The sequence below is a fragment of the Podarcis erhardii genome (assembly GCF_964252035.2).
Source record: "Podarcis erhardii genome assembly, chromosome: 1".
NCBI lineage: Eukaryota > Metazoa > Chordata > Lepidosauria > Squamata > Lacertidae > Podarcis > Podarcis erhardii.
This window is the reverse complement of record NC_138497.1, coordinates 116576195-116589302: the sequence shown is the minus strand read 5'-3', so window position 1 is coordinate 116589302 and position 13108 is coordinate 116576195. Positions and strand designations below refer to the sequence as shown.

At 40.3% G+C, this 13108-nt stretch overlaps 1 protein-coding gene across 9 annotated transcripts in view; it reads right to left on the bottom strand.

Moving 5' to 3' along the window:
* The window catches only part of PDE11A (phosphodiesterase 11A), a 155276-nt gene that overhangs the window by 111977 nt on the left and 30191 nt on the right, over positions 1 to 13108 (bottom strand). The window lies entirely within an intron of this gene.

Sequence of the window (13108 nt, the reverse complement as noted above, 5' to 3'; positions counted from 1 at the left end):
TCTTGGATGCCAGAAATGAACACCCATCCTTCCATCCATAATGAAAAGAGGAAAGCTTCTTTCTGTGAGAAAGTGTAATGGTTTCTGATGTAAATGAAACTACCCCCACCCACCCACCGACAGGGTGCTGATGGAAGGGGGGCAGACCCGTATATATTTGTGGCCCTGTCTGTTTTTCTGTTGTTTTTTTCAAATTTGGCTGCTATTTTGGATTGTGCAGACATTCTATGACTGGCACCCACATGCCCTTCTCAAAATTCCAGATGTTCCCACTGGTCCAAAAAGGTTGCTAAGCCCAAAGAATATAATAATGCCATCATGCTGAGCAAATTACATGAGACAGTGTGAAATTTATGGAAGTATCACTTATAATTTGAATTCCCACACCGTATTTTTGTGAAATTTCCAGTGATAGGCTGGGTTCACAGATAAATGGAGCAGCTTCTCTGAACCCTTCACAAGAACATGATAGGTCCCTGTTGCTGCTTATAAGAAAAGATTAATTTAAAACTTGACAGATTTAGGCAAATGTGCATCAATAATGTGCTTTTCATTATTATACACCAAGGCAATTTATTTACATTACAGTGCATAACAAGCACAAGCACTTGACTTAATCTATGCAAACACAATTTAGAAATCCACTCTTATTCAATTGTAAAATGAAAATCCTTTTAACTTGTTGCTTAAGAGATTCCACTGTGATGATCGTTACTCTGTTGTCATTGTTTATCATGTCCTCTGAGTAGATGCAGCTGTTAAGCATTCAGGACAAAATTACTGTGATGAACTATCATGGAGGTGCACGTCTGACCAGACATTTTGTGTGATGTCTGCTTTTAAAAACCAACTCTACTTGAAAAAACCCAACAGTATTTATTGTTCAAGGGTAATTTATCCACTTCTCTCCAGTGTCACCTCTATGGACATATTTATATAGAAAGCTATACTAATCCTTGTGTGATGAATTATGTGTTTTCTTGATTACAGCCTTCACAGCTACAAGTTTTTCTAGAAAGAGGATGTCTCAAATACAAACCAATTTCCTCTCTGTACTTATGCTACCCGAGATGGTGATGTCTTGAGAAAACAAATATAGGTGTCTTGCCGCAAGGAATTCCTCAGAATGCTGTCAGCATAATAAATACCCCATAAGTGTATTATTGTGACAGTGGGTCATAATTCTCCATATAGTGGCAGATTCTGGAGCAGGAATATGTGCCATTGCTAATATGTCCCCATGTCCACTTCCATCTTAACTCTACACTAGTAAAACTGAGCACTAAAATGTTTGTTTCTGTCGTTACATAGCAGTCATGTCCCACAACAGCCCCAGGCGCCAGCTCTGTCCTTTCATCTTCTGTGAGGAAGCACTTCCTTCCTCACATTTATTTGAGAAATCGGGACAAAAACCTCATGCCAGTCCCATCATCTATCAAAGTGGTGCCCACTGGTGGTGGCCCCAAAGTCTGGAATGGTTATCAAGTTCAATGTAACAGATCCAGAATACAGGCCATATAAAATAAGCTGTCAATACTTTTCTCTTCTAAGTACCGTATTTTTCGCCCTATAGGACGCACTTTTTCCCCTCCAAAAATGAAGGGGAAATGTGGGTGCGTCTATGGGGCGAATACAGGCTTTCGCTGAAGCTTGGAGAGCGAGAGGGGTCGGTGTGCATCGACCCCTCTCGCTCTCCAGGCTTCAGGAACACTTTCTTTATATCATACGTATCATCACCTATCAACATTCCCTTTCTGTTGATAGGACAAACACTATGTAAGAGAATGAACGGACAAACAAATCTATCATTTAAGAAACAGGAACATGCAGAAACTACTGAGGCCCATGTTGGTCTGTGACACCCATGCAGAAGATACACAAAACCAATTGTTATTAATTCCACTCTCCGAAGTAGAGATTAAGGAAATCGTTCTTTTCAAAATGGCAAATAGTAGGAAACCTGGATCAGATGGATTTCCAGTAGAGTAGTATAAAACATTCATAGATCTCTTGGTGCCAAAACTTCACCAATTGTATGACAGGATATTTGATAAGGGAAATTTATGAGACACATTTAACCAAGCTTGCATTGCTGTTATACCAAAAACAGGTAAAGATCATACTCAGTGTGCTAATTATCATCCAATTTCACTGATTAATGTTGATACTCTATTGTCTCTGTGCATGTGCACATGCCTCTACACCAGCCAACCTCCCAATGCCTTATCTCTTGTGCCACCAGGATTCTGGCTTCTAAATAAACAAAGTAGATGAGGCGCCACAGGTTTTTTAAATTTCAGAAATCAGCCTAAATACTGTCAGCAGACTAAAGGCCAATCCAAACAAATCAGGTTGTATGCAGCCCTGATAACAAAGTAACACCCTTGATCTGAGTAACTCGTTGCCTTGCTCTCCTTTTTGCCCACATGGTTGGAACCTGACTACTGGCCCATGAAATGGCATCATCCAGTTCTGGCACTTTAGATCCTGGCATGCATGGACTAGAACCAGACCCTCAGCTGGCCTTGGACTCCACGGCCCAACAATGAGCTTGGCTGAGGTCTGATGAAACTTAACCTCAATGTTCGACAACTGACCTTAAGCTTGCATGATGTCCTACTTAAAACAAATTTTTAAAAAAGAGTCAAAAGGAACAAGAAGCTACAGAAACTAGAATTTGTAAATAACAAGTCAGCATGATGTCCTAAGGTTTAAATGTGGGTTATGGAGGGATCCTTACAGAAAACAGCATTGTCTTCCAGTTGGCAAACCATGTATTGTTTCCATGTGTGATGTTTAAGGTTAGAGTATTAGTTCAGTATTTGCTGAACGTAAAATGAAGCTAGAATGAGCATAGCAACCTTACTTTCTGCTTTGATGCAACTGCTCTACTTAAATTAGAGGGATTTTTTAAACCAGCAACACAATGTCACTGTAAATGGTTTTCAAAGTAGCTAGTGACGTCAATTAAAGAAAAATCCTGTGTCACTTCCTCCTACATGCAGCCTTAATAATAATATAAATAAATAAATAAATAAATTGGGCTGCAGGTGAGAAAGGGCTCAGAATTCAGTAATTTCTATTAAATAGAATGTACAATTCATTTCCATTAATCATTTCATATGCAATTCAAATTTTACAACTCTCATTTTCTGCTTGTATATTGTTGGAGTTGGTGGGAACTTTCTGAACTGAAGGAAAGGATGCTCCATAGCTTCCTGCTGAAATTCTGTAACTTCTGATATTACAAATGTTCCAGGGTATTTGGGGCTTTACCTTGTCTCACTTTTGATGTGCTATAGTACAAGTGTAAGGAAAAGGAAAAGGACCTTTCCAGGTTATGTGGCCAGCATGACTAAACCACTTCTGGCGCAACGGTACACCATGATGAGTGCCAGAATGCATGGAAATGCTGTTTACTTTCCAGCCATAGCGGTACCCATTTATCTAACTCATTCCGGTATGCTTTTGAACTACTAGATTGGCAGGAGTTGGGACAGAGCAACAGGAGCTCATCCCATTGTCCGGACTCGAACTGCTGACCTTCTGATCTGCAAGCCCAAGAAGCTCAGTGGTTTAGACCACAGCGCCACCGGCTCCCTGTAATGCAAGTGTACCCCTCCAGACTGTAATAATGTGGTAACAATGAGGAAGCATTACAGAAAAATGAATAAAGTGGAGTGGTCCTATATGCATGGGTGGTCCTATATAAATCCACCATTAATGGACTATTTCTGGACCAATTATATATCAAACACACACACCCCACATAAAAAACTCAGTCTGGAGGGGACCTATCTGTTATTAGAGTAAGAAGCTAGGAATGGTGGCGTTTTTGTTTTTAAATAATCTTAAAATGTTTAGTGCAATAGGCCATTTTAAAATTGCTTTTAGTCTTTGATAGTTACTGATGTGAATCTCTTTCCTTGGATAATGAAAGTATGGGGAATACAATTTTCAGAACTGTAAGGTTTGATACAGAATCTTATAATGTACTAAGACAGCTCTCTGAAAAGTTGGCCTGGCTTCCAGTTCTACTTAGTTGAGCTTCTAGATATTTTAATAAGCTCTGCAGAAGCTGTCTTTCCACAGGACATACATTAGCTCGCTTTCACATTTGCGAACCCTACAATATTATTGCTAAAGCCTTTGGTTAGCGTATGTGGTCATAAACAGTGAGACACACCATCTCCCACAATCCCAGTGATGTTAAAAACTGCTAAGTGTAACGATACGTTTTGTTTTTATTTCAACTGGGTAAGTGGCTGCATAAAAAGAACGAATCACACAAAACTTAATTGGCTGTCATTTGTAAGGCAGCAATTGGCGAAATAACTGGACAATGTTATTTTATTCCGGCTGAAAAAAATGTCATTGCAAAGCTGACATGCTGAATCTTTTGTTTCCTGTTTATTCATTAGCTGCATGACACTCTGCCACAGCTGCAAGCAATTAGAGAGTTTTGAAATGTTCTATAAGGTCAGTGCTAGAAATTTGCTAAAATTAAAAAATCAGCAAAACAGGACAATTATGTTAATTCATCAACAAAGCAGAGGTCTTGGCTGTACACCACCAATGTAGTTGTGTCCAAATATTAGTGGGGAAATGCAGTCTAAACACTTGCCTGCCTGCAATACATTGCTAAAGTACAACATTTTAGCATGTTGCCCGATCTCCACACCCCCCCCCTTTTAATTACAGTCATACCTTGGAAGTTGAACAGAAGTCCGTTCAACTTCCAGAACGTTTGGAAACCAAAGTGCGGCTTCTGATTGGCTGAAGGAAGCTCCTGCAGCCAATCAGAAGCCGCAGAAGCCCTGTCAGGTCAGATGTTGAGGTTCCAAAGAATATTGGCAAACCGGAACACTCACTTCTGGGTTTGCGGCGTCCGGGAGCCAAAACGTCCAAGTACCAAGGTGGGATCCAAGTTTGGGATCCAAGGTACAACTGTACTTATTTTCTTTATTTTATATTTAAAGCACTTTCACCACACTCTTTAGCCAAAATAATCTTCCGCATCATCTTCCATACCAATTAAACAACACTTGAAAGGGCAGTCTGCGCTCTCAGGCTTACAACCTAAAAACTATGTCACAAAAGAAAAAGGGAGGAGGGAGGAGGGAGGAGGAGGGGAGGAAAGCAATTTCATATACAAGTTCTTAAAGTTATAGTTCTTACAATGACCAGCTGGGATGGAAATAACTCAGGTAGCCATTGCAGAGTTGCTATTACACTTCCAGTTTAAAGCAAAACAGCAATGATTGGATGCTGCTAAATGGTCCAAGTCTGGAAGAACCCAGGATGAAGCCTGTTCTTCCAAAGGTCTGAATTCCCCGATTAAACCTGCTTCAGGACAGATGGTCAATCATCAACCATCGCATAAAGTATGCCTCTACCAGCCACATCCTCTGAACTTTGTAAAAACAGAGGCATTGAACAAGCCGAGGCACTCAATTTATTGGAGCACTTAGATGGTCTGCTTCCAAAATGCTGTGCAGACACATCAGCTAATCTTTAAACTGCTCCTGGGAGGAAGACAGTGGTATTCATTTCAGAGAAGAGGAAGACATCTAGACCCGTTTTTCCCCCTTTCCTGGAACATATTCATTAAACGTAACAACATCTCACAGGTAGAAAGTGGCTGTGACTCATGCATTCAAAATTAAAGAGCAAGTCACTGGCTATTAAAGTTTCTTCTGGACCATGATACTAGCTCCCATAAAAGCTGTTCAAAATACTTCATATCACCAGCATAAATAATACTGGGAGGAAAGCAGAGAGAAGAAATGTCATGGTGCCCCGGTAGCAGCCAAACCAAACATCTACACCTACAAACCAAACACCCACCTGAAATAAAACATGTCTCTCCCCTATCGGTCTTTACTGCCACAACAGGTGCTGTAAATCTCCAACACTTTGACTTTACCTCTGAAGGCACAGTCTTCCATTGTCTCCCGAGACAGCTGGATGCCAACAATAATTTAACACTAGTGATATCCAAGAGTGAGATTTATTATGTCTGTTTGTATATGCAGGGAACACAAAAAGAAGAAAATGTTAAATGACTTGTTCAGTTCACAGCAATGTCTCAGCCAACACCCGACTCCTGGTCTTCAGTACTATTTTGGATAACCTTTATCCTACAAATATTCCTACTATAAATTTTTCTAGCACTTCTTTTACTGAACCATGTGCTTTACAATACATATCTCATTATACCAACTGATTTATAGCAGAACCAAGCTGCAAAATACAATGTTCTTACCATTTAGAACCAGATGTATTAGATCTAAGTCTCTAGAACATTGTTTCCCAAACTTGGGTCTCCATCTGTTTTAGGACTACAATTCCCATCATCCCTGACCACTGGTCTTGCTAGCTAGGGATGATGGGAGTTGTAGTCCCAAAACAGATGGAGACCCAAGTTTGGGTCTCTAGAAGGAAGCATCAAGTGGTTTAGGGTTTAGGAATACAATCACTGGGGGAAACTGGGTCACTCATCTAGTTTAACTACAAGCAGCAAAAGTATTACATAGCCCTGATATGCAATTCCACAACTATTCTCTCCTGAAACAAAATCCTATTTAGAAGCAATCTCACACTGCACCCTAGACTCTACTGGTATCCAGCCTATGACAGTAAAGAAACATTCTAAACAACTTGTTACTCATTAAATAACAGTTAATGAATTTGTGGAGTCGTTTTGGAATGCATATGTAGTGTTGAATATTTTTTGGTGGTGGACAGTTCCAGAGATGAACTGTGTTATGTTAAAAAAGCAAACAAACATGTTTTAAATTTGATGCAGATAAATCCTCTCTTGCTTCAATACTGTATAAATTTAACAATATTGTTTAACAATAGTAATCTATTGTTCCTTATTTCTCTTCCCACACCATTCATGATTTCATGGACTTCACTTCTTACTAGACATCGTGTATGAGTCTGAAAACTCTTGGAACCCACTGTGCAATGTGCCGATTCAACTAAATACCAACCAATTAAATTATGCCCATACTTCTGCGGTAATCCTTTCTGCAAACAAAACAGTACAACTATCAAAGAGAAATCTAGCATGATTTCCATTGCTTGGTAGTGCTTCGAAAATAATTAGATAACAAAAATAACCAGTTTCTTGTTGTTCCAACATTGTTAGTAAATGCAGCTGATGATCTGATGAGACTATTTGAACGGAATGATTTCCTGTAGGTTTCATCTATTACGTCAGTGAAAACTAGGGCAAATAGTTGAGAAGAAGCTAACAAACCGAGGTTTCTTGATTGCAATGCTGCGGAGGCAAGACTATTTACTGTCTTGTTGAGGAAGTTGTAAGAACGGTTGTAAATGCATTACAAATTACTTTGGTATGCTGAAAATGGGAAATCAATATCCCCCCCCCCCCTTTCAAAGGGCTAGTTCAGAACTTAATAAGTATTAAGTAATTACTTTCACTAGTTCTCTTGGGAACTCTAGGAGAGAAGCAACTCCACTTCCTTGCTTATTGCTTACCAATACCGTATTGTTCACTTTAATCAATTTAGTAGTTCAACTATGATTGCTTTTACCATTGTCTTTGGTTAAGTAAAGTTCCATGAGGGGCTGTTTGAATTGATGTTTGACGTGCAATTACTAGTCACTGCCTCATCCACTCTTAATCTAAAGTCCTCCTTACATTTGGGTATGCAGAACCCAACACGCATTTCAGTGGGAACAAAGATGCCATACATTAACTTTTGGTGATGGCAAGACAGAATGTTTATGCTCCAAAATAAAGATTTTACAGTATTTGTCAGAAGCAGAAAGGCATAAAGGGTAGGCTCGGAGACAAAAAATAAATCTTTAATACCTCCAGCTTAGTACACAACCTACGATTACACAAGGGCAGGATTTATTCAAGCCTGATCAATTACATGGAGAATTTGTTTGTCTTTCCGTGAATGGTCCCATTATAAAGGTTCTGGCTAGCCAACTTGGTAGGTGGTAAGGAACTTAATGAAAATAATTAATTGGTCTGTATCCTGCAATCTACCATTTGGGAGTGGGTGGCGCTGTGGTCTAAACCACTGAACCTCTTGGGCTTGCTGATTGGAAGGCTGGCGGTTCGAATCAGCACAATGGGGTGAGCTCCCGTTGCTCTGTCCCAGCTTCTGCCAACCTATCAGTTTGAAAGCATACCAGTGTAAGTAGATTAATAGGTACCACTGCAGCACGAAGGTAAACGGCATTTCCGTGCGCTCTGGATTTCATCATTGTGTTCCGTTGTGCCAGAAGCCTGAAGCAAGATGAATGCTGCACCTCATAGTCGCCTTTTACTGGACTTAACCGTCCAGGGGTCCTTTACCTTTAACTTTTTTACCATTCAGAATGCAATACCAGAGCTTAGAATGAACAGAGTCAGCTAAAAGGAGTTTTGCGGTTTGAATTTGTTGGGCAGAATAGGACAGAGTTCTACTGGGCTGAAAGGTGGAGCCTCGACAGCGCGGTTGGAACCCGGTGGCAGATTAACAATTGTGTTTGTGTCATACATATGAAGCTGTTTGCTCCAAAACTGCTCCACTTATAAGTGAACAGCAGACATTACAATGGCACGGCAAGTCTCCATATGGTACAAGCTTTTGTCTGAGAGAAAAACAAAGAAGTAAAAAACCCCTGAAGGTTAAAAAGACATCACAGATCACAGGCTATTGTACTGACATCATTACCTGCTGGTGTTATTATCCGTAACTCATAATGTCAGAAAATACCTGTCAGGACTCCACATTAGGAATGAAGCTCTCTGTTAAATTAACAGACACGGATAACTGCAAGCTCATACAATATACAAGTAAATAAACAGTACTCTATACTGAATTGGCCCACGATTCTATATGTAGTTGATAAGTTGTGCTAAACACTTTAAAGAAAGGACAGCAATGGAATTCCCCTGCCCACCCAGCCCCACTGAAAAGAGTTCCAATGGCGTGACCATTTTGTGGTAGTTTTTAAGGGATGTGTAAACAGATGTTAACACTTGTCTGGTCACAGTGGGGTGCACAGCAAGCAAACAAAAACAGTGATGGGAAAGTAAGTAATAATGATAGGGTGGGAAATTGCATTTTCGAATTTTTTTTTTTACTGCTTTTTCAAAAACAATGCAAAGTAACACCCACATTTCCAACAATAACACACATACAATATATTGAAATTATCATGTGTAGCTTAATTTGACAAATTGTTTACTCAGTGTACGTGATGCGGTTACTCTTCTCCAGTGCTGCATGATTAGCCCAGGGTAAAAGACACACATTACTTAAGAGACTAGAAAGTAAGGGTAGGATACAGAATTAAACTCATCCCAACCACCCAGCCTCTTCTTCCTTTCAAGTCTTCTTGGAGGCTTTAAGCTTATGTATATTCCACCCACACAAATTAAACGATACAGGCAGCTGCAGACAAACTGTTTCGTTCCAAACACCAACAAAGGACATGGGTTATGTCCTAGACACTATCTTAATCAACGATGCTAGTTGAGGAAAGAGACTGAGCTACTGAGTTGTTTAGCTTTAGTTCAGCTTAATTTAGTTGAGCTGAAGTTCAGTTTAGTGAAAAAGCAAGTAAAAGGTCCCGTGACAGAAGTTTATAAAATGATGCATGGACATCCAACACAGCTGAATGTTGGGAGATTCAGGACAGATAAAAGAAAAGGACTTCTTCATGCAATGCATAAACTATGGAACTTTCTCCCAGTGATGGGAGTGATGGCTACCAGCTTAAAGGTAAAGGTAAAGGGACCCCTAATCATTAGGTCCAGTCGTGGCCGACTCTGGGGTTGCGGCGCTCATCTCGGTTCATTGGCCGAGGGAGCCGGCGTACAGCTTCCGGGTCATGTGGCCAACATGACTAAGCCGCTTCTGGCGAAACCAGAGCAGCACACGGAAATGCCATTTACCTTCCCTCCGGAGCGGTACCTATTTATCTACTTGCACTTTGATGTGCTTTTGAACTGCTAGGTTGGCAGGAGGAGGGACCGAGCAACGGGAGCTCACCCTGTCGCGGGGATTCGAACCGCCGACCTTCTGATCGGCAAGTCCTAGACGCTGTGGTTTAACCCACAGCGCCACCCGCGTCCCGGCTACCAGCTTAGATGATATTAAAAGAGGATTAGACAAATTCCCTTGGAAGATAAGGTTATCAGTGGCTACTAGCCATGATGGCTATGCGCTGCCTCCACGGTCAGAAGCAGTAATGCTTCTGAATACAAATTGATGGAAAACATGGGAAGCAGAGTGCTCTTGTATCTGGGTCCTGCTTGTGGATTTACCACAGAGCTTGTCTGAGGCCTGGGTCGGGAGTCTTGTTAGAATAACGCTACAAACTCAAACAAAAAAGCAGGTGGTCCTGGGTGGGGGGAGGGGGCCCTTGCTTATCACTCCAAGGCCTGTGGCAGGTGTATGCTCTGCGTGGACCTTCTCGCTGGCATCTGGCTGGCCATTGTGAGAAAAAGGATGCTGGATTCAACTCTAATTTCTGTGCTGTATTAATCTCCTTGAACTGCACCCCCCCCCCCGAACTCTCTGGGTTAAAAAAAAAGTAAAATAAATTAGCCACACACTGGAAAACCATTCACTATGTGTGACTTTTGCAATCATAATTAATGCTATAATTTAGCATGGTTGTCATGCAATCAAATCCTCTACATATTAATCTGAGTTCACTGGGACTTGCGTACATAGCATTGAAGCCCTAGATTACACAAAAAATGGAGACACAGAAAACCTGGACCTGTGAAATACATGCAGTTTGCCAGTTTATAAGCACCACTAATGTGATTATATGCATGGACTTGAACAACGGCACGCTGCTAAATATTTTATTTGTTATTAAAGCATTTCTTTTAAGACCTAAGTACATGCATATTGCCACTGTGTACTTCTAATTAAAAACAATAATTTAATTTGCAGATGAATCAATATGCTAGCCCCCTCGCCTTATTTAATCATGCTATTTAGCTCTCTCTTCATTGCTCTGACTAAAGCAATGCACAAAGTTAAAAGTATGTGTCTGTTGTTTGCTGCGTTTTTAGTTTATATGCTTTTATTCCAAAGGTGCAAGGAATCCTCTACTGCCAGGAAACTGAACAATAATATCTGGAAACTTGTTCAATCTCCATGAGCATGAGTATATATTCTGCAAACTCTGCATCTGGGAAAGGCTTACTAATTAATGCATTCATGAAGGAAAAATATACCCACCCAGCAACAATACTACAGTGTTAAACTACTGAAGTGCCTCTAGGATTGCATTTTTAAGTCATTTGCTCCTTTTTTGGAAGTTCGCAACTAGCTGCCTGCTGGCTTCCTGAATTTCCACTCACTCACCTAATCACGTGATAATCGGTGTAAGAATTTCAGTGGGGGAATGGGCTTCTTCTCCTTAACAGATACCAGTGAGGGCAGCATTTAGCACTTCCCTCAACACTACAAACTTTGTCAGCAGAGAAGTTACATCTTGGGAACGCTCACCTGGGAGAACACAGCTGTACCTACAGTGTGTTTCAATTTCTTTCACATGCTCGGCACATGTATAAAGCTACGTTTCTCTATAATATTGTTTCCTTTCAAAAATCCCTTCAGTAATGCTAACAATGTTTGATTTCCCTTTTATGTGTGTTATTATTTTTTAAGGCTTTCCTCTCATGGGCAGCCATACTTTCCTATGGCTCACCTTATTTCTCCCATTCTCCCTCTCTTCTTCTCCTCCTTTTTCTTCTCCTGGTTCTGGTGGAAGCACATACTTTCTTGTGCACGTCGTTTCAATATTCTTATTCTCCCCCTTCCTTTTTCTTTCTTTAAATTGAATCCTATTTGTCTTTTTATCCCCTTCAGCATCTTGCGCTTATGTACTGTCCTCTCTCGTCTCATTACAGACTACGACTCCCGATTATCATTCTTCCGTTCTTCTCCTTTACCTACCACCCTTTTCCTGTGGGGCTTCCATTTCCACCTTGATTCTTTCTCTGAATTTTCCATCCATCACTTTTATTCTCTCCTCTTTATAATCTCATTCTCTAGATATTAGCTTCCCACCACCTTTCTTGCACACCCCACACTGTTGACACAAGAATGAAGGCTGATTTCTTCCCCCTTACACCCACACACTACAAGCAAAGGGAGTCTGCTAGGAGACTGCTTTAGTCATAAAAACCAACTGCAGAGATTTTTCTTATGTGCGATTACAGATTGCTGTGTATAGCTATTAATAGGCAAGTAGAGATAGCTAATTTAATGAGCATGCAGTGTGTTAACTGACGTTTATTAACTAATTCAGGTATACATATCAACACACAAAATTAGATGCATTCTGGCTTTGCTGAAAGAAAATAGATTTTGCCAGTTAAAAGTGTGAATGGATTAGAAGAAACAAGTTGTACTTGACCATAAATCAACAACAAACCGTTAAACTTCATTTCCCCCTGTAATTGTACTTACCTTTTGAAATTTAAAGATTATAGCAATGGCCAAAATATAAGATAACTTTACACACAGTTGAAATTGAAACCAAACACCTGGTGCCTGAGCCCTTGTACCAGACAATATTACATTTCAAAGCAGGATTTTAAAAATCCAGACTGGTGTTGAGCCTACTGCTGCCTGTTTTGGATGTAGTCAAGTGTAATGGGTAGGGAATATTTAACCAAAAGAGTAGTGAAAAAAGACATTCATGTTGTTAATGATTTCAATTAATTCAGTCTGATCACTTCAGTAGCATAACTGAAGCCGAATACAAATGACCACTTATCAAAGTAGGCATACTTAGCATCCATCAACATGGCAAGAATTTTACCAACACCCATAGGGACAAACATAAATCCAGCGCATTTCCAGAAAATGTGAAATTCTCCTTTGCGTTTAAGCAGATGTCGCCTATATGGTTACGCATTCACCACATTAAGTTGTTTGGGAAATGAGCATCTCTAGATACCGTGTGTTCTGTGTTGCATACAGATTGGTGAGAAAATACTCTGCTTGCAGATGAAAATGGGGAAAATGGCACCTCCCTGTAGGAAATGAGCCAGCCATTCAATACACTGACATTTGTGACTCACCTTAGGCAGTGATGAGGCTAAAGT